The following is an 18,912-nucleotide window of genomic DNA, read 5'->3' as shown; positions in this document are numbered from 1 at the left end:
GTTTCCACTGATCTACGGTCCAATTTCGATGTGCTTTGCGCTACATTAACCGAGCACCGCGGTTGGACTTTGTGATCAAAGGCTTATGGGCAGCAGCACGACCATGAAAACCAAGCAGATGTGCTTCCTTACGGATGGTATTCATTGAAACAATACTTCCGGATGCCTGTTGAAACTCCTCGCGGATGAGGGCCATCGGTTGGGTGCGGTTCTTCCGAATTTCTCTGGACAGCCCTCGTCGGTCTCCATCTCCTAGTTTCGTTAGTCTGCCGACTCGGGGCACACTGCGACAATCACCGCTCACCTTCCATTTCTTAATCACATAGGCCACTGTCGATTTTGGGTACTTCAGATGGCTAGATATGTCCCTTAAGGATCGGCCACATTTGTGATACCCGATAATTATACCTTTCTCGAAATCAGAGAGCTCCGAACTGCGAAGCATCTTGCATGCAACTAAAGCCGATGCTGTTTCCTACACGATATATACCGGCGGAGTCCGTGACGTACCTTAGGACCGCAGATATCGTCATTTGCATAGGTGTCCAAATACTTATTGGTAGTCAGTGTACTACGTACCTATCTCCTGCAGGCGTCGAACTGCGAACACGACCTCTCCCGTGACGTTTGCTACACATTCCATTTGTTTGCATGTTCATCAATTCATTATTATTTCCCATTAAAGTTTGCTTTTGAACAACAAAGGTAAATGCGCATCAACTCCTTCATTTCTTTGGTCACCGCATCTCGTGACGAACAACTTCGACAATCCAAAATTTGCATACGCACAATACATCTTACTGTATCCTGCACGTATACTAATTTTCACATTTTCCTGTCCTCCATTTTGTGGTAGCTGTCGTTGCTACTGTCATTCGTCGCCAGCAGTTGCCCACCAGTGTATAGGTAACGGACCGGGCAGCGAATAGCAATTTAGGTTTCATACTTTTATAGAATTGATTTTTTTTAAAATTGAAAAATGACGAAACATTTTCTGCCTAAAACATTTCTATATTTGAAAGCATATCTCTACGGCCAACGGTTGCGAAAATTAAAGTCAGGTAAGAACCTTTGTGGACACGGTGTATACATGTAAGCGCGTGTTTTGCGTATATACGCTCCTCCTGTTTTACAAGTTCACAGCCATAAATATCTACGTGGTATATTGTAAAGTATTATATGCTAACGGTTACCAAATTAATGGCCGGATAAGGAGTTTTGTAAACACGATTCATATTGAGGATAACTCTCATAGTGAGTGATAATACTAAGCCAGCGGTTGCCAAATTCAAGGCTGGGTGAGACCTATTTGAGGGTATCCCTCATAGGCTGAGTGATATATTAAGCCAGCGATTGCCAAACTAAATGTTGGGTAAGGTATTTCGTGGATACGGTGTATATTGAGGGGTATCCCTCATGATGAGTGATATACTAAGCCAGTAGTTGGCAAATTAAAGGCTGGGTAAGGTCTCTTGTGGATACGGTGTATACTGAGGGGTATCCCTTATAGGCTGGTTGGCTGGGTAAGGTCTTTCGTGAAAAGGTGCATATTGATGGATATTCCTCATGATGAGTGATATACTAAGCCAGTGGTGGCCAAATTAAGGGCTGGGTAAGGTCTTTTTGTGGACACAGTGTATATTGAGGATACCTCTCATGGTGAGTGATATACGAAATTTAAAATATCATGTTATCATACCAAATAATTTCTTTCTGAACATTGAGCATGCAGCAGCAAAATATACAGCGGTTCATATTTGTTTTTGGACACTTTGTAGATTCATTAGGTTATTTTAAAGCAGGAGTCATGAAAACTGAGCAATGCTCTCACCCCGAGATTCGAACCTAGACCTCTCGAATACGCGCCGACTGTGCTAACTGTTACACCACGAAGGCATGCTGGAAGGAGGGAAAACATTCCCCTCTTTCATAGGGCGACTGGGGGTTAGAGAACCCAATCACCAAATCCTAGTGGTGAAGAATAATCATCCATCACCTCTTTAGTTCGGGCGCCACTGTAGAGTCATTAGGTTATTTTAAAGCAACAGTCATAAAACATGAGCAATGCCCTCGCCAGGATGACGAACCACGGACCTCTCGAATACGCGCCGAGTGTGCTAACCGTTACACGAGGAAGGCATGCTGGAAGGAGGGAGAAAATACCTTATAACTTGTTTTTCAGTTTTTCTGTGCAAATACCAATTGCAGGATTTAAGAGAAATAACTTTTTTTCTTTCATGCATATTTTTGATCATCTTTTTTAAGACGCGCTTGTTTGTGAAAAATGTTAATCGAAGTGTTTTTAGTATGAAAAATAATTTATTCAAAACGTTGAAAATGCACCTCACGAACAAGTAGCTTATATTTACTTTAAACACGAAAATATTTTATACATCTTTTAGCTAAAATTCCACTTTTCATACGCATTAACGTGGATTTAACTGTTGTCTTCGATAAAGAATGTTCCATTCCTTCGCAAGAATTGCTTTTAATATACGGCTTCCGAAGAAATGCCATGTTTAATTATTCTTTTCTCTCACTCATTCCGTACAAATTCGATAGGCTGTAAGTTAGAAGGATGTGGAGGAGTTTTGATAAATTCACGACGGTTGGATAATAATCACAAATGCGCATTTAATGTTGTATGCTTAGACTTGTTACCCTGAAAGAACTTGAATGTATTTTGCATTCCAAGTTTTTATGCGGATGCTTTCAGGTTTCCATTTAAAATATTTATACATTTATGCTGATCCATATTATTTTGTATAAAAAGTAAATTTCTCATCCCAGACGTAGTGAAATATACTTAAATCATTATAACTCAAGCTTAAAAGTAGGCACTAAGCTTTTTGGATTCAATTCGTCATTTGGCTTTCACCTAACAGCAATTTGTTCGTCTGATACAAATATATTCAATTTTGACTCGTCTGCAAATATAACATTATTTCACTATGATAAATCCTTGCTTACCATGGAGTTTGGATGGATTTACCATGGATTAAATTTTGACTCGTCTTCAGATATAACATTATTTCAATAGGATAGATCCTTTGCTCACCATGGATTTTGCGGACATAAGACATATCTTCATTGTTTTCTTCTTATCGAAGAATTTTCTTCTTGCTGATCGCCCATCGTATTCCATGTAGCATACACAACTCATGGATATTAAATTTTAGGATTAATTTTTATTGCAAGATGTTCTTCTAAGTCCGCTGCAAATTTTACAGCGCTAATTTTTGGGTCTTGTTCGACGTTTCGTAGAATAAATCTGCGATTCCTTGGTATTAACTTGGAATGTGGTCCACACTTCTGAACGTTTTCAACAGCTCCATGCAGTTTCGATCTTTTAATGCATCATAGATAGTTGAACGCTTTACATCAATAATTGTTTTTTATATTTCAACTACTTTAATAGTTTTTTTAAACTGTGAATGGTTAAATTTCGAGCAGAATTTATCGTTAATTTGTAATTTCAGATATAGAATTGTTAATATATTTTGCTAAATATCTATTACTTTCCAAGAACAGACGATAATTCATGTGACGTGTATTTATTTAAAATACCAACCAACAACATATGACAGAAATATCGTATTCCAAAACATCTCAGCAAAACTTTCGAATGTCCCCATTTTTATGAGAGTTACTGATTAACACTTCTGGAATTATTTTACAGCAAAGAATCTTTTGATGATATTTATTTTGTAACAAGCATATATTAAACCAGAGGGAAAAAAATACTATTAAAAGAAATCTAAAGATTTCAAATTTTACATTACGCCCAAAAGGGCTCTTTTTTTAACGTTTTGTGTGTTATCTTTATTTATGAAATATCATGTTCTTCGCACTTAAACCATAAAATTCAGTTTAATGGTAATATCGCAAAAATAATTAATTTCTCCCGCCTTCTTAGCGTGCCTCCGTGGTGTAGTGATCTGCATACTGGGCGCGTATTCCAGAGGTCCGTTTTTCGATTCCCGGAGAAGGCGTGCTAATTTTTCATCTTGCCTGCTTCCAAAAAATCCTAATGTCTCTACAGTGGCGCCCGAATTAAAAGGGTGGCGGATGATGATTCTCGACACCCAAGATTTGGCGATTGGGTCTCCTAAAAAACCCTGTCGCCCTTTAAAAGGGGAAGTATTCCCCGCTTTTCTAGCGTGTCTTCGTGGTGTAGTGGTCTACATGCTGGGCGCATATTCAAGGGGTCCCTATTTCGATTGCCAACGAAGGCGTTGCTAATTTTTTAAGTCTCCTGCTTCCGAAAATACCTAATGACTGTTCAAATTTTAAAATGTGCATATCTTTAGAATTTCCTATACACAGTCTGGCGCTCTGGAGATAATTTTTTTTCCGTACAGTGTTGCCATCGCTCGCTTTGAAATGTTGAGTTTGTTAATCAAGAATTCGTTAAAGTGTTGCAAAATATGAAATCAATAAAAAAAATTCCAAATTCGGGCTTCTAGGTGCCCATATTCGGTGGCGGATTTATGTTATTCAAAATTGTATGGCTCTAGGTACCGTCATTTTATCACAATGCGAGAAACATTCATACATTTATGCAGAGTCTTCATTATTAAATTTCTTTAAATATAACACAGAGCAATAATACTTTGAAAAGTGAAAGGGACATTTAAAGTTTTCAACGCAAAATGCCAAAACGAAATCAATAGCCCTTTTGGGCTAACAGTGGTACCTTTGGCTTAATTAAGGATAAAAATTGGAATCTGTGTTTTAATATTTCGTACAAGATCCATGGAAATAAATTTCAAAAATATAATTGTCGGGTAAGGAAAGTGAACCACATCCGCTGCGGCGCTGACGATTACATACCGTATTTGACAGTGAATATACGCGATTTTAATGCCGCATTGTTGTTGTCGTTTTTGAGGTAATGCAACAATGGAAAATATCCAGGAAAAAGTTTCTGAAAGTCCTCGCTTAAGCACGATACAGAAACATGAGGTAAAAAAAAAGGCAGCGATCGAAACGGCCAGTAATTTAAAGAGGCAATAAAATGAGTCTGGTTGGCATTGTTCTTATTATCCTATAGTTTAAAGACTGGGCTTTCCAACCGGCGTTATCTCACTTCCTCCACTCACAGTACTGTCATCACATTATGTGGTCAAAGGTACAGCTATATTCCAGATTCATCCTGTAAAATAAACTTTTCGTCCCTAACTCGCGACCCTCGAATAGATTTTAATTGTGTATTTTGTTGCAAATGTGATGCTTGTAGTTTTAGACACATATATCCTCGACGTATGTATGCCATGGCTATTGGAAGAAAAATGGCGGAATAAATAAGCTTTATAACTGTATGCTTGTTTAATCAGCCGACGTGATTAAGGTAATGTAGGAAAATTGCTCACGCTGGTACAGTCAGGAAATTTAAGTTTGCCAGCCGACAGCCGATGGCGTTTAAATATTCTGGAATTTCCGGTTAAGGTTAAAAATAAATTATTAGTCCAACGGGACAATTTGCCCAGAAGGACTATTAATTTCGTTTTGGCATTTTGACTTGATTCACTACAATCGTTGTTTCACTTTTCAAATAGTTGCCACCCAATATTATCGCCTTGTATTATATTTAAAGTAAAATTAAATAATGAAGAATCTTCATAAATGTATGTATGTTTCTCGCATTGTGTGATAAACGACGGTACCTAGAGCCATCCAGTTTTGATAAACGTAATCCTCTACCGAATATGGGCATCTGGAAGCCCTAATTTAGAATTTGTTTTTTTTTATCTATTTCATATTTTGTTAGACATTATAGAATTTTTGATTATGTTAAATATTTGCATAATCGCCTGTAGTAACGGCAACTGCCGGCAATAAAAGGTGCTTTCCTTAGTGGCACGGCAGTTCCTTTTAGTTCGAGCCAGATTTGACCTGCCCGGGGGAGAAGCCAGGGGATGAGAGATTCCGGTTCCCGTCCTGTTTCGGTTCCCGTCTTGTTGCGGATCCAGTCCTGTTCCGGTTCCCGTCTTGTTCCAGTCCTGCTCCGGTCCTGATCCAGTCCTATTCCAGTTCCAGCCTGGCCGTTTAAGTCCAAAACACGTAGGAGCGGAAGTCTGAATTCAGCGAATGGAGATATATGCCGAAAGGGCTAGATGGATTCTGTCTTTTAAGGGAAAGTGTTCTTCACCGTGCCGGTATAGCTGTTACTTTAAAGCACTTTGAATGTTTTCCGCCCAAGATGTTAAGTTTTCGTTTATGATGTTAAGTTTTCATCTGTGTTGAAGTTCCAGTTAAATAAACCTTTAAGTTTTAGACAAGGTTTTTGTGTTCTTCAGAAAATTTTAGATTCGAAGTCAGATATATCACATAGGATTATTAGTGGAAAAATCAACAATTAAGTAACTCAACGATTTGAAAGCGATGGCAAAACTGTAGGGGGGAATTATCTACAGCGCGCAAGACTGTGTATCGGAAATTCTGAAGCTATGCTCATTTTAAAATTGTTTTGCGATACTGCTCTTAAATTGAATGTTATAGTTTAAGTGCAAAGAACATAATATGTATTAAATAAAGGTAACACACGAAACGTTAAAAAAAGTCCCCTTTGGGCGTAAAGTAAAACGTGAAAGCTTTCATATTTTTTTCAAGGGTTTTTTAAACTTTGTCAAAAAGTGTTCTAGTCCATGTGCTGTTTCCAAATCCAGCATTCATCGCCCATGCAATTTGAATTTGAGATCACTCATATATTAACCTGGTCTCCTACGATGTTGCACTTTTACTTTACTGTAATTTACTGTACTTTACACTTTACTGTAATTTACTGTACTTTACACTTTACTGTAATTTACATTACACCGGGAGTGTAATTTACATGGAGAAACACTACTACAGTTCTAAATGATACGTAAATACAGAATAATTCAAGACTTTGAAAGAAAATTCCAATGCTTTTCAAATTTTTTAAAGGGATGAGACTAATCCTAATACTACTTCTCCTTCCTTATCCTTCCTGGTGTAATTAGAAGGACATATTCCTGGTGTAATTAGAAGGACATATTCCGGGTGTAATTAGAAGGACGTTCGATTAGCAGTCGGGAGATCAGAAGTTCGAAAGCGGGTAAGGGCGTCGACGATTCTGTGGTGTTTATGGCTCTAAAAAATTCTAAAACCTCTAGAAGTGACTCCCGAAATGATATTTTATCACCGCCTGGATTTGGCAATAGGGACCCTCATTCCCCAGTTGCCCTTTAAGTAAGATTATATAGAATTTTCTCCTTCTTTACTGCATGTCTTTGGAAGGTGCGTGTCATTGGAAGCACATCCGGCTGAGAATAGGGGGGTTCAGAGTTTGAATCGTTGTGAGGGTATAGATGATCTCTCGAGTTAGGTATTTCTCCCGCCTTCTTAGCATGCCTTCGTAGTGTAGTGGTCAGCACGCTGGGAGCGTATTCCAGAGATCCGTGGTTCTGATTCCCGGCGAAGGCGTTGCTCACTTTTCATCTCACCTGCTTAAAAAACTTCTAATGTCTCTACAATGGTGTCCGAATTAAAAGAGTGGTGAATGATGACTCTCCTCACCCAGGGTCCCCTAAACCCCAGTCACCCTTTAAAAGGGGGAGTATATAAGGTATTTCTGCTGCCTTCTTAGCATGCATTCCTAGTGGTCAGCACGCTGGAAGCATATTCCAAAGGTCCGTGGTTCGATTCCCGCCGAAGGCGTTGTTCATTTTTCATCTTTCCAGCTTTAAAAAAAAATAATGTCTCTATAAGCACACAGATCAAGTATCTTCTCATAACCACCTGATGATCGCTCAGGAGTTTTATCAAAACAATCATTAAGAGATATGTTTGTGGCTTCAGTCACGAATTCTAACTGAACACTCTGACTTTTGACATTTACAGCGCATTCAAAAATGAAACTGGACTTTCATGAAGTACTATTTTATATGCTCGTCGATACTTTGGCTAAAATACAGCAGTACTTCGTCGAATACCTCATCCATCATGTTACTCTAGTTACTTTAACTAGCATTCAGTGCTAGTAATTGCCGGAGAATATCTTTGAACAGTCTTCCATCAAGTTTATAAGTTTAGAGATAAGCTTATATTTTTCTTAAGGCTCCAATCAATCTTTTAGGAAGGTGCGCCAATGCAATTTAAAACTTATGAACATTATACTAGTATATTAAAAATCTTTTTTAAATTTGAATAAAAATAATAGTGAAATAAATACGTTAGACATTCTTTTTTTTTTTTTTTTTTCTACTTACTTTGAGCGTTATTTAAACTATTCTTTTTATTTCAGTTTAGAATTTATGCGTCTGCTGCATAGGGCAAATTGTTGTGAAGTTAGCACGTGGGTTTTTCGACATTAAATATTTTTTCTTCTTTCGCTATTCCCAAAGTTAAAACCTGTATTTCGAGTTGTAACTTAATGTGTTTAACAGATTCCTTAGGTAGATGATCACTCTATATTATAGAGCAGAATGTCTTACTCAGTTTTAGTTTATGTTTAGCAGTATGCACACACACACATATATAATTAATATATATAAATAATCAAAAGGAAAAAAATAAAAGAAAATCTGAAAGGTTTCAGATTTTAAATTACGTCCAAAGGAACTTTTTTTAACGTTTTGTTTTTAACGCTTTGTAAGCTTTATTTATTAAATATCGCGTTCCTCTTCCTTAAACCATAAAATTCAGTTTAAGAGCAATATCGCAAAATAATCTTAAATTGAGCATATCTTTAGAATTTCCGATACACAGCCTCGCGCGCTCGAAATAAAAATGTTTTTTCTGTACAGCGTTGCCATCGCTCACTTTGAAATCCTTGAGTTTATTAATCAAAAATTCGTTAAAGTTTTGCAAAATATGAAATCGATCATAAAACAAATTTCAAATTTTGGCTTCCAGATGCCCATATTCGCAGTAAGATTACGTCATTCAAAATTGGATGGCTGCAGGTACCGTTGTGTTATCAGAATGCGAGAAGCATACATATAATTTTAGGAGATTCTTCATTATTTAATTTCTTCAAATATAATACAAGGCGATAGTGTTGGGTGGCAACAGTTTGAAAAGTGAAACGGACATTCAGAGTGATTCGATGCAAAATCGCAAAACGAAAACAATAGTCCCTTTGGACTAATAATAATTAAATCAAAAATTAGATCAAGATAGCGGTCAAAGTTCCAACAGAAAATACGCATATCAAAATTGAAACAAAAATAATTGAATAAAATTAATTGAAATAAATAAAAAATGTGCAAATCTGTTAAACATTCCCTTGGTTTTTTTCCGATTAAATTATAACTACAATCGCTTCCAAATGTTTTCGTACACTTGCGAATTTCAGCGAAATATTGCTTTTTCATTAATAAAAATTAATATTTTAGAATGAAATATTTTTAATAATATCTATAAATTTCTCTTAGCAAATCTACGATAATTATTTTACGAACATAATAATTTTCTACGATAATTATTTTACGAACACGATAATTATTTTACGAAAGTTACCTGAAAAAAGTCTTCATACTTTAAAGAGATCTGCACATATTAGTAAATATGGTAGTATTTCTGTCAGTAGTATTTTGTAGTATACCCTGTAGCACTTAAGGCAACTTTTAAATGTATCGGCATAGAGTTAGTTCACGAGTTTTTTTTTTAAAAACATCTGCATCAATGCTCTTCCATTACGACTGCTTTTAGGTCGTTTTTTGTTTTAATGTTGTGTCTTTCTATTCTAACCTCAAATTCTCTCCCGATGCGTTCTGTTGGGTTTTAATCTGGTTACAGAAGTTGTCTTTCAAAACTTGTGGACAATGACTGACACCCAAAAGGCGAACGCGTGCTTAGGATCGCTATCCTGATAAAAAAATAAAGTTGTTTCCAGTATCAAATTTTGGGTAAATGATTTTTAATTATCTTTCTATGCCCTTTTTAATAATTCGTTCAGCCTCTTGTTATGTTAAAGGCTCTTCGCCTTCTTCCCCATCGCAGCTTTCCCCGTTGGCTGGGGTTGTAAGATCATCCACTTCTTCAACTGTCAGTCGTCATTCTCGATTAATTCTTCGATGTCTCCTTCTTACATATCCGAACATCTTTTGCTGCCTATTGCATTTTGCAATTTGTGCAGTTTTCTTGTCTTTATTTTCAATCGATGCAAATCTTTTAACATTGCTTTTAACATTCTGTCCGGCGCTGATGCCAGCAAACAATGATCCAATGTCTGTATTAGGCAGTAGCGTTCGCTGGAAAGAATAAAATCTCTCAGAATGTTTAACAACGAAAATCTTCCGAAAACTACAGTATGAATATCCTCAGTATGTGATACTGGTCAAGTTCTCAGGATGTCCGAGAGTCTCAGGATGTCAACATCTTCAGGACATCCTCGCATATCCCGGCATATAGGGACTTAGACATCCTCAGGATGTTAAATTACGATGTCCTCAGGTCATCTGAGAATCAACGTACTCAGAATAACCTAAGTATGTCCCGGGATATTGCGACTTAAATAGGACATCCTGAGGATATTCTGTGCTACGGGGTATATTTGTATGCAATGTTGTGACGGCTTTGGTACCGTGTCCTGAAGCATCACTGAGAATCAGGAGAACTTTAAAAACCCAGCTTTTGCTGTTTTAAACACTGCTTGACTTCTTTAAAGAATGAATGTTCAAACTAGTCATCAAGGAAGACTATCGCATAGGCTCTGCAGCGTACCACGTATAGTTGAATTTCTCGCTTGGGCAAATAAAATGGAGATAGTTAAGTTAACGCATATAGACTAAATCCCGTTCGGCAAGTATTTACAGTAATTTTGATCCAAAAGTTTCGATGATCTAAAGAAAGTATAACGAGTATGTAGCTGTTCAAATTTCGTGGTGAATTTCTATGAATACTTTTGTAGAATGGAAACTACATTTTTCTCAATTTAATTCGCTATGGCAATTCAGAATCTCATTACTCTTTACGCGCCTCGACGATGCATATGACTGACCCTTACAATATAACGTTTCATGTGAAAAATGTCGCCCCGAAAATATACCATCCCGGGCGGACCGCCCCCTTTTAGCTGCGCCACTGCTGCGAGATCGTTTATGAGGCTTTCCTTATTTCCTTATTCTTAGAAAAATCCTCCACAAAGGCATCCCTCCCTTTTAGACGGATAGCCGTGAGTGACTGATTACGCAAAGTTTAATATTCTTCGTAAGTATGAACTGCGTAAGTTGCAGAAAAATGTACACAATTTTTCAGTAAAAAAAATTAACAGATAGAGCTTGCAAGTGATTATTTGTTTTTCCGATGCTGCCAAGATAAAAAATCACCTGTCCCTTCGAACCAGTAGTTACGGTACATATGGGTGAATGCATTAGTTCCTTACATTCTCCCCCTACTTGAAGGAAGACTGGAAAGAGATAAAAGAACCGGTCGACCAAATACAGTGGATGAAGAGTCATCATCCACAAAATTTTTATTGTGAAGCCAATGTAAAGACCCATTAAGTTTTACGAAGCTAAGCAGAATGAAATATCAACCCTCAATGGGATTTGAACCACGTATCTTCCACTTGCCGACTCGATATACTAACCACTTACATCACGAGTGCATGCGCGGGACACACAGTTATTTCTTACATGCTGCCCTACTTGGAGAGAACTGGAAAGACGCCCAAGCCCCAGTCGACCAAATCCAGGTCATTACATTAATTAGGGCACTATTATACACAATTTTAAGTTTTAGAATAAAGGAAACGTTAAAAATCACATTCAGAGACGCCAAGATTCTGGCCACAGGTCTTCCAAATGTCACGCGCCTAATCGTTGACTTCCCGAAAGCCCTCACGGGAGAATACGATAACTCCATATAAACTTACAATGTAGATTTTAAAAGAATGGTCTAGTATTCGTTTAAAAAATTCCGCGTTTATATTTTAAATTTTAAACAGACATTAGAATGAAAATACAGAATGAAGCTTGTCCTAGTTAGAATACGAAAAATAACATAGAAAATGTTCGAATATAAAACGTGAGAAAGTGCAGCCACAGCAAGAACACCTTGCATGCATGCATGCACGCACGCGCGCGCGCGCACACACACACACACACACACACACACACACACACAAAAAAAAAAAAAAAAAAAGGGATAGTTCTATATCTCCCGTTCTACTGGACCGATTATCAAAATTTAACTTGCGTTTTTCATGTCACGAAAGCGCGACTTAGGATATATATTAGATTTATATATAGCATTGTTCCAACATAGGTGCTCTGACACAAAATTCGGATTTTTTTCTGAAATAACATACCAATCTTTTCTCATATTTCGATTCTACGACTCAGATGATACCTAGATATCAATTTTTTTAAATTTTAGGTCAGAAATTTAAAATTTATCTTGGCGCACTTTTTTTAGCTTGCGCCAAGAGTAACTCACTAGGCGAACTTCTTAATTTATAGCAACCTATTTTCCTTTCCTTTTTTTTCATTTCGCACGAGCTGAAAAAAGGTCATCATTCACACTTTCAAGTAATTTTAACAAAGTGCGTAAACCACATTTGGCGTTATTATCGTTTATAACGAATATGCCAAATTTCAAAACGCGCCAATATGTAAATTCGCGTATAACTTAGGAAGTTTTGAGTAAAATACTAATTTTTTGCAGGTATGCTTAGAAATACATCTACTTTAAGATTGATGGTAAAAATTGTATATGTTATAATTGAAATTTTTTTCGAAAAATTATTTTAAAATATGAATTTTTAAAATGATTCATAAAAAATGGGCGAATTTTATTTGGAATAAACCAAAATTTCGAAATGTGAAAGGAAGACTCAAATAAGTTTAAGAAAAAAGATATTAATAAATACCGTATTGTCCGACGTATAAGACGCACTTTTTTCTCTTTGAAAATAGGTCTGATAAACGGGATCCGTCTTATACGTCGATACTCAGTTTATTCGGAACTAATGCGATTTTTTTCTTGTTTCCTTGCGAAGTTTCTTTGTGCATGGGTCAGAGCTTCATGGAATGCTGTGAAAACAGAGACTGGATGGTACAGACGACAATTTGTTGTATGAGGACTCAGATGCGATCTTAGAAGAGGTTTCAAGTGACTCTTCATTTAGCTCTGGAGAAGAAATTGGTATGTTATTTCAGAAAAAGTCCGATTTTTATTAAAAATCCCATGTTAGAACAATGCTTTATACATAAATCTAATATATATCTTAAGTCGCGCTTTCGAGACACGGAAAACGCGAGTTCAATTTCGACAATATTTTTCTAATACGTTACCCTTTTCTAAAAAATCATATCTATACATCCTATTCTATACATCCTTTAAAAAAAAAAAGGGGGAGGTTCTATACCTCTCGTACAACGAGAATTATAGAACCTCCTCCCTTTTTTGTGTGTGTGTGCAAGGTGTACAATGATAGACAAGAAGAGATTAAATTTCTTTTCCAGTTATCGGGTAGTTTGTTATTATTATGACACTTATTATTTAGTGAAAAAGTGAACAAAAATCAAACAGATTTTGCAATACTTTGTCATCTTTGTTACTCGTGTTTCACTGGAAATCACAAACCGGTATTCGTGACTGAATCCTAGAACAAAAATTCCAGTCGAAATTCCTAGAAGAGATTTATTATTTTTCCCCCTTACCTTACTAGATTACACAAATTTAGTCTAATAAGTGGTACTTTCTTGACTATATTTAAATTCGCATTACCAAAGCATAATTAGAATGTTAACGCTGGTTATTTTCTTGATAACTTAAGGTACCTGATCAGGTTTCTAGTTCCAAAAATATTCCAAAAAATTAAAATTTGTTTCACGTCTTTTAACGGATTTTCAAAATTTAAATGAAACTTTTAAGTATCCGGATATTTAAATTTTTATTATAATGAACATGTTGGCTAGAAAAATCTACTAAAAAAGATTGTTATTAGCGTATCTCCTCGCGCGTTTTCAATTTTTTTTTAAACTAATTTTATCGTTCGAAAATCGAGAGGGAAAAATTATGCGAGTCATTTAGTTTCCGAAGAACGCGGTTACAGTTAAAAACACAGCAAATGGAAATTAGTCATGAATAAACTACAGGTAATTATCAGAGTATTACTTCTTATCGATGGTGATATCGATGCTGGAACGTAAAAAAATGTGCAGTGCCCTCGCCGGGATACCGAAACCTCGCTCTCTCGTATACGCGATGAGTATGCTTCCAGTTACGCCATCAAGGCATGCGGAAAGAAGGAAGAAAATACTTTACATACTCCTCCTTTTAAAGGGCGGCTGAGGATTAGCATACTCAATCGCCAAATCCTGGTAGTGGCGAATTGTCGTCCACCATCTATTAGTTCGGGCGCTATTCGTAGAGTCGTTAAGATTTTTTATGCTGGAGACTTGAAACATGAGAAGTGCCCTCGCCGGGACTCGAACCCTGGACCTCTCGAATACGTGTCGAGTATGCTTCCAATTACACCACGAAGGCTTACGTAAAGGGAGAAAATGCCTAATAAAAGAACCTACATTCCAATAAGAATATATAGCAATCTTAGCATTACAATATCTGATGGACACTGTGCGAATATCTGACGGTAATTGAGCCGGAGCGCGACGCGTCCACCTCATTGACCTTGTAAAGCCCCAGGGGCACCTTACACGAGTGAGTCCTAAGAGCGACGTAGTTTCTAAGATGACGTCGGAGGAACGTAGGAGATAGGGATGAACAAAAACCCGGATTTAACATCCCGGAACAAAAAAAAAAAAAAAAAAACGGATTTGGAAAACGAACACATCAGCAGTAGACAAGGTGACAAAGAGTTCGAACATAAACAACAGAAGTAAGGTGAAATCCCGTGTATGAAAAGTTTCTAAATGTCAGAACACCTACCATGTCCGGCTAGCTTAACGATGAATTTGCACAAAATATGTTTCCAATAACAAATGCAAGGGAAAATAAAAGGGGTTAAATGCTAATGCAAATAAAAATTGAATACAGGGTAAACAATGTACAACAGAGGAAGAGAAAATGACGTAAATATTTTTTTAAATTATCAGAAACTATCGCTAAAATGTTAGAGGGAAAACATGTTTGAAGATATACGTTATATGTTATAGTATTTTATAATGCTATAATCATACCTCAAGATTACATTTAAATAAAACTCATGGAAAGAATGGAGTCAAAATACTCAGTTTACACAAACAAAGTCTGCTATATACTAATAATTCTGCAAAAACTAGAATTTTATGGGTACAAATAAAATTCCATATATCCGGAACTCTAATTATGTGGATCGATTATTTTCCTGATGTTTGATTATCCTCCAGATCCGGAATACTGTTACCCGTCTTTGGCCAAGTCTTTAGACATCCTATATGTGATAGATTTCTTTCACTCTGATCTTCCCAATTTTGATTGAGACCACCGTGGAGGGCGAAATCTAAAAGTTTTATATCCCCTCGAGTGGATTTTTTCCTGGATGGATTGCAGTAGACATACAGTTGTGTTCTTTTTAAATTCAAATTCGCGTGGTATTTTAAAACAAATTAATTTACATTCTGTTGAAGGTCGACGGAAGGAAGAGAGGTTGTAGAAAAGAATTAACATAAAAAGAACGCATTGGCTAAAATAGACTTCCTGAAAAACGAAAAATTTAGAGTAATTTAAATATGAGGAAAACGAACGAAACAAATTTTTGAAAAGTAAATATAAGGAAAAAGAAACCCAACTAAAAAGTGCAAATATATACATTAAATTTTCCGCTTTAATATTAACACCTACTACTTTTTGATACCTTTAACAGTTATACGTTGAGCCAATTCCGATTTAAATTTTATTTGCCGAAATTTCTTCTTTACCTATACATACACTCTTTCCGTAAAATTGTTTACAGAGCCTTTTTACTTCCTTGTACGAAGTAAAAAGGAAGTATTGTAATCGCGAAAAGTTTCAGGCAGCATATTTCAACGAAAATATCCATTTTGACCGCTATCGAATGCAATTTAACGATGTTTTTGCGTGATATCTGTACGTAAGGACAGAATAAAAGACTCGTTTCCTCCAAAAAAAATTATAAAACTGCTTTAAAATTAATTCTGAAGAGAATTTTTCGTGGCGTATGTACGTACGTGCGTACGTATTTCGCATAACTCAAAAACGAGTAGCCTCAGAACGTTGAAATTTTGTATATAGGACTGTTATAACATGTTGATGTGCGTATATAAATATATTTATATATATATATCCACTCTGTTACCCGGCTCAGTGATCTCATTTTCTTTACTCTTATATGTTTGTAAATTGTACATTTTTTGCTTTAAAAATGATTGAATTATGTTGTTTTTATCTTCCGGTTAAAGTTTTATGTCTTTAGTAAATCTGTGTGCAATATTTTTAGAATTATCAACAATTTTAAAGTTGTTTAAGTGCCGCTAAGCCTTTTTTTTTTTTTTTTTTTATTTTTTTAGTCCAAAGGGATTTTAGTCCCGAAGGACTATTGCTTTCGTTTTGGCATTTTGCGTCGGACTCATAAACGTCGGTTCACTTTTCAAACTGTTGCCACAAAATGTTAGAGTCCTGCATTATATTTGAAGAAATTAAATAATGAAAAATCTGCATAAATGATTGTCTATTTCTCGCATTGTGATAAAACAATGGTACATAGAGCCATCGAATATTGAATGACGAAATCCTACTGCGAATATGGGCATCTGAAATCCCAAATTTGGAATTTGTTTTATTATAGATTTTATATTTTGTAAAACTTTAACGAATTTTTGATTTACAAACTCAATGCTTTAAAAGCGAGAAATGGCAACGTTATATAGAAAAAAAAAAAAATACTTTTATCTCCAGCTCGCGAGACTGTGTATATCGGAAATTCTAAAGATATGCTTAATTTAACATTATTTTGCGATATTGCTCTTGAACTGAATTTTATGGTTTAAGTGCAAAGAACATGATATTTAATAAATAAAGGTAACACTCAAAACGTTAAAAAAACGCCCCTTTAGACGTAATTTAAAATCTGAAAAATTTCAGACTTTTTTTTTTTTTTTTTTTTTTTTTTTTTTTTTTTTTACGGTGGCCATTAATTGTTTACATTTGAAACAGCAGACTAGTGGATTTTTTGCCAATATTTGAGAAACTTAGCTTCGCAACAGCAAAGATAACGCCTTCATTTATTATTGCCTATTAAATCATGCTTAATCCTTTCTGGATTTTTTTCGAGGAAATAAGTGTTTAAGATTTAAGTTGTAATTTTTAATACAGATATTTTGAGTTTTTATGTATTTGTGCCTTGTCGCGAAATAAAAACTGAATTAATTGAATGAGAAATACTAAATCGTCTGTGAATAACTGTTTCTTTTTTGTTTTGTTTGCTTAATTTCTTTTATACATCATTCTAGCTTTATTATAGTATTTGAATAGAACATGTGGCAACGATTAGATAATTATATTCTTTAAATGATATAAATTTTGTGCATTATGAGTTATAATATGAACGAAATATAATACCGTTAAGTGAATCTAGCGCCAGAGTCTCGCTATGGTAAACAAATACTAGAGTGAATTTTAAAGAATGCATTTATTCTATTGTGGTTTATGCGCTGTCGGTGAAGTAGATTTAATTCAATCCAACAAGTTTAAATGAAATGCAAGAAAAAATGCGCATAATTTAATATTCCGTACAAGGAAGTCATGTGGTGTACACATCAGATTTTTTATTTTCGTAACTGCTATTCGTAAACACATTTTTAATTAAAGAACTGTTTGACTCCCGTGCTCGAAAAACTGACCCATCTTAAAAAAATCTTTTTCGTGCGCGAAAAATCTTAGTTTTGAAAATGAGTAATAACTGTTATTTAATTACATCAGAAACATTTTTCTAAGCTGTTATTTTAATCAATAAAATTAGCAGTTTCACATTTAGAGACACCATTGAGAACAAGGCGGTATACACAGGATTAATTTACAATGGTCAAACTAAAAGAGCTTTAAAATTTCGCGCTAAGGAACATGAAGCATATGTTAGGAAAAACGAAACATATAAATCCTCTGTTACTTAACACTGCTGGTCAGAAAAATAACATTTTTCATTTTTTTGCATCCAAAGTTAATTAAAAAAAAATTCTGTTGGGAATTAGATTCTTCAAATTTATTAAAAATCTTTCAGTTATAATTAACAATCCCAATTCCAATCCGTCTTTAACCTCAAATTTAAAGAAATTGTTAGTTGTTTTCATTCAAAATTCGTAACTGCTTTCATTTTTTATCAATAGATGGCACCAGTAGCTTCCCCTCGCTGTTATCGCCTGAGCACAGGCTTCTGTTTCGTCATTTTCACTTCTGCAGCTGAAGAAGTCGAAATTAGTCCCGCAAATTAATGAATATCACCCCGATTCTTGCTGTCTTAAATTGAAATATTTTTTTTTTTCCTAAACTAATATTTCATTTTTAGATAAGTACGAATTTACGTATTTCGCTCTTCAATTTGTGTACGATCCCTGAATATGATCTCAGACTGAGATGTTTGATAATTCAGCTACTTAATTATAATTACATATTATAGATTATGTAACTTTCCATTAATTTCTTATAAGAGAATTGTGCATTTTGTGCTTCTTTTTATTTTTTTAGAATAATTATGAACTTTTACCATTTATAACTATAGGAATTGCACGCATATAAAAAGTTATATTTCGTGATATATATAAAATTGCTTATTCGAATTTGAAAATAGCATAATATGATTTTTTTTTTATTGAAAGCATTTCTGTAACTGTAAGTATATGTTTACGACAAATGGTTGTGAAAATAAATGGACATGAATATGGAAGAAGATAGAAAATGCAATTGCGATGTAAAGTTTGCGCAGGTATTAAATCCTTTATGGAAAACGGATGAATTATTCAGCCGGTTAACTTACTCAGA

The 18,912-nt window shown here is 35.3% G+C and overlaps 1 protein-coding gene and 1 long non-coding RNA gene across 2 annotated transcripts in view; one reads left to right on the top strand and one right to left on the bottom strand.

The window, feature by feature from the left end:
* The window catches only part of LOC118190099 (follistatin-like), a 244,600-nt gene that overhangs the window by 219,992 nt on the left and 5,696 nt on the right, over positions 1 to 18,912 (bottom strand). The gene's annotated exons all lie outside the window — the stretch shown is intronic.
* The window catches only part of LOC146998351 (uncharacterized), a 197,402-nt gene continuing 191,466 nt past the window's right edge, over positions 12,977 to 18,912 (top strand). Inside the window, exon 1 of the long non-coding RNA XR_015039380.1 lies at positions 12,977 to 13,116. This is a non-coding gene — a long non-coding RNA (uncharacterized LOC146998351). The remainder of the gene's footprint in view (positions 13,117 to 18,912) is intronic.

Source organism: Stegodyphus dumicola, chromosome 2, assembly GCF_044657685.1.
Source record: "Stegodyphus dumicola isolate Sdum_Otavi_A_Nest chromosome 2, ASM4465768v1".
NCBI lineage: Eukaryota > Metazoa > Arthropoda > Arachnida > Araneae > Eresidae > Stegodyphus > Stegodyphus dumicola.
This window is presented reverse-complemented; position numbering and strand designations above follow the sequence as displayed.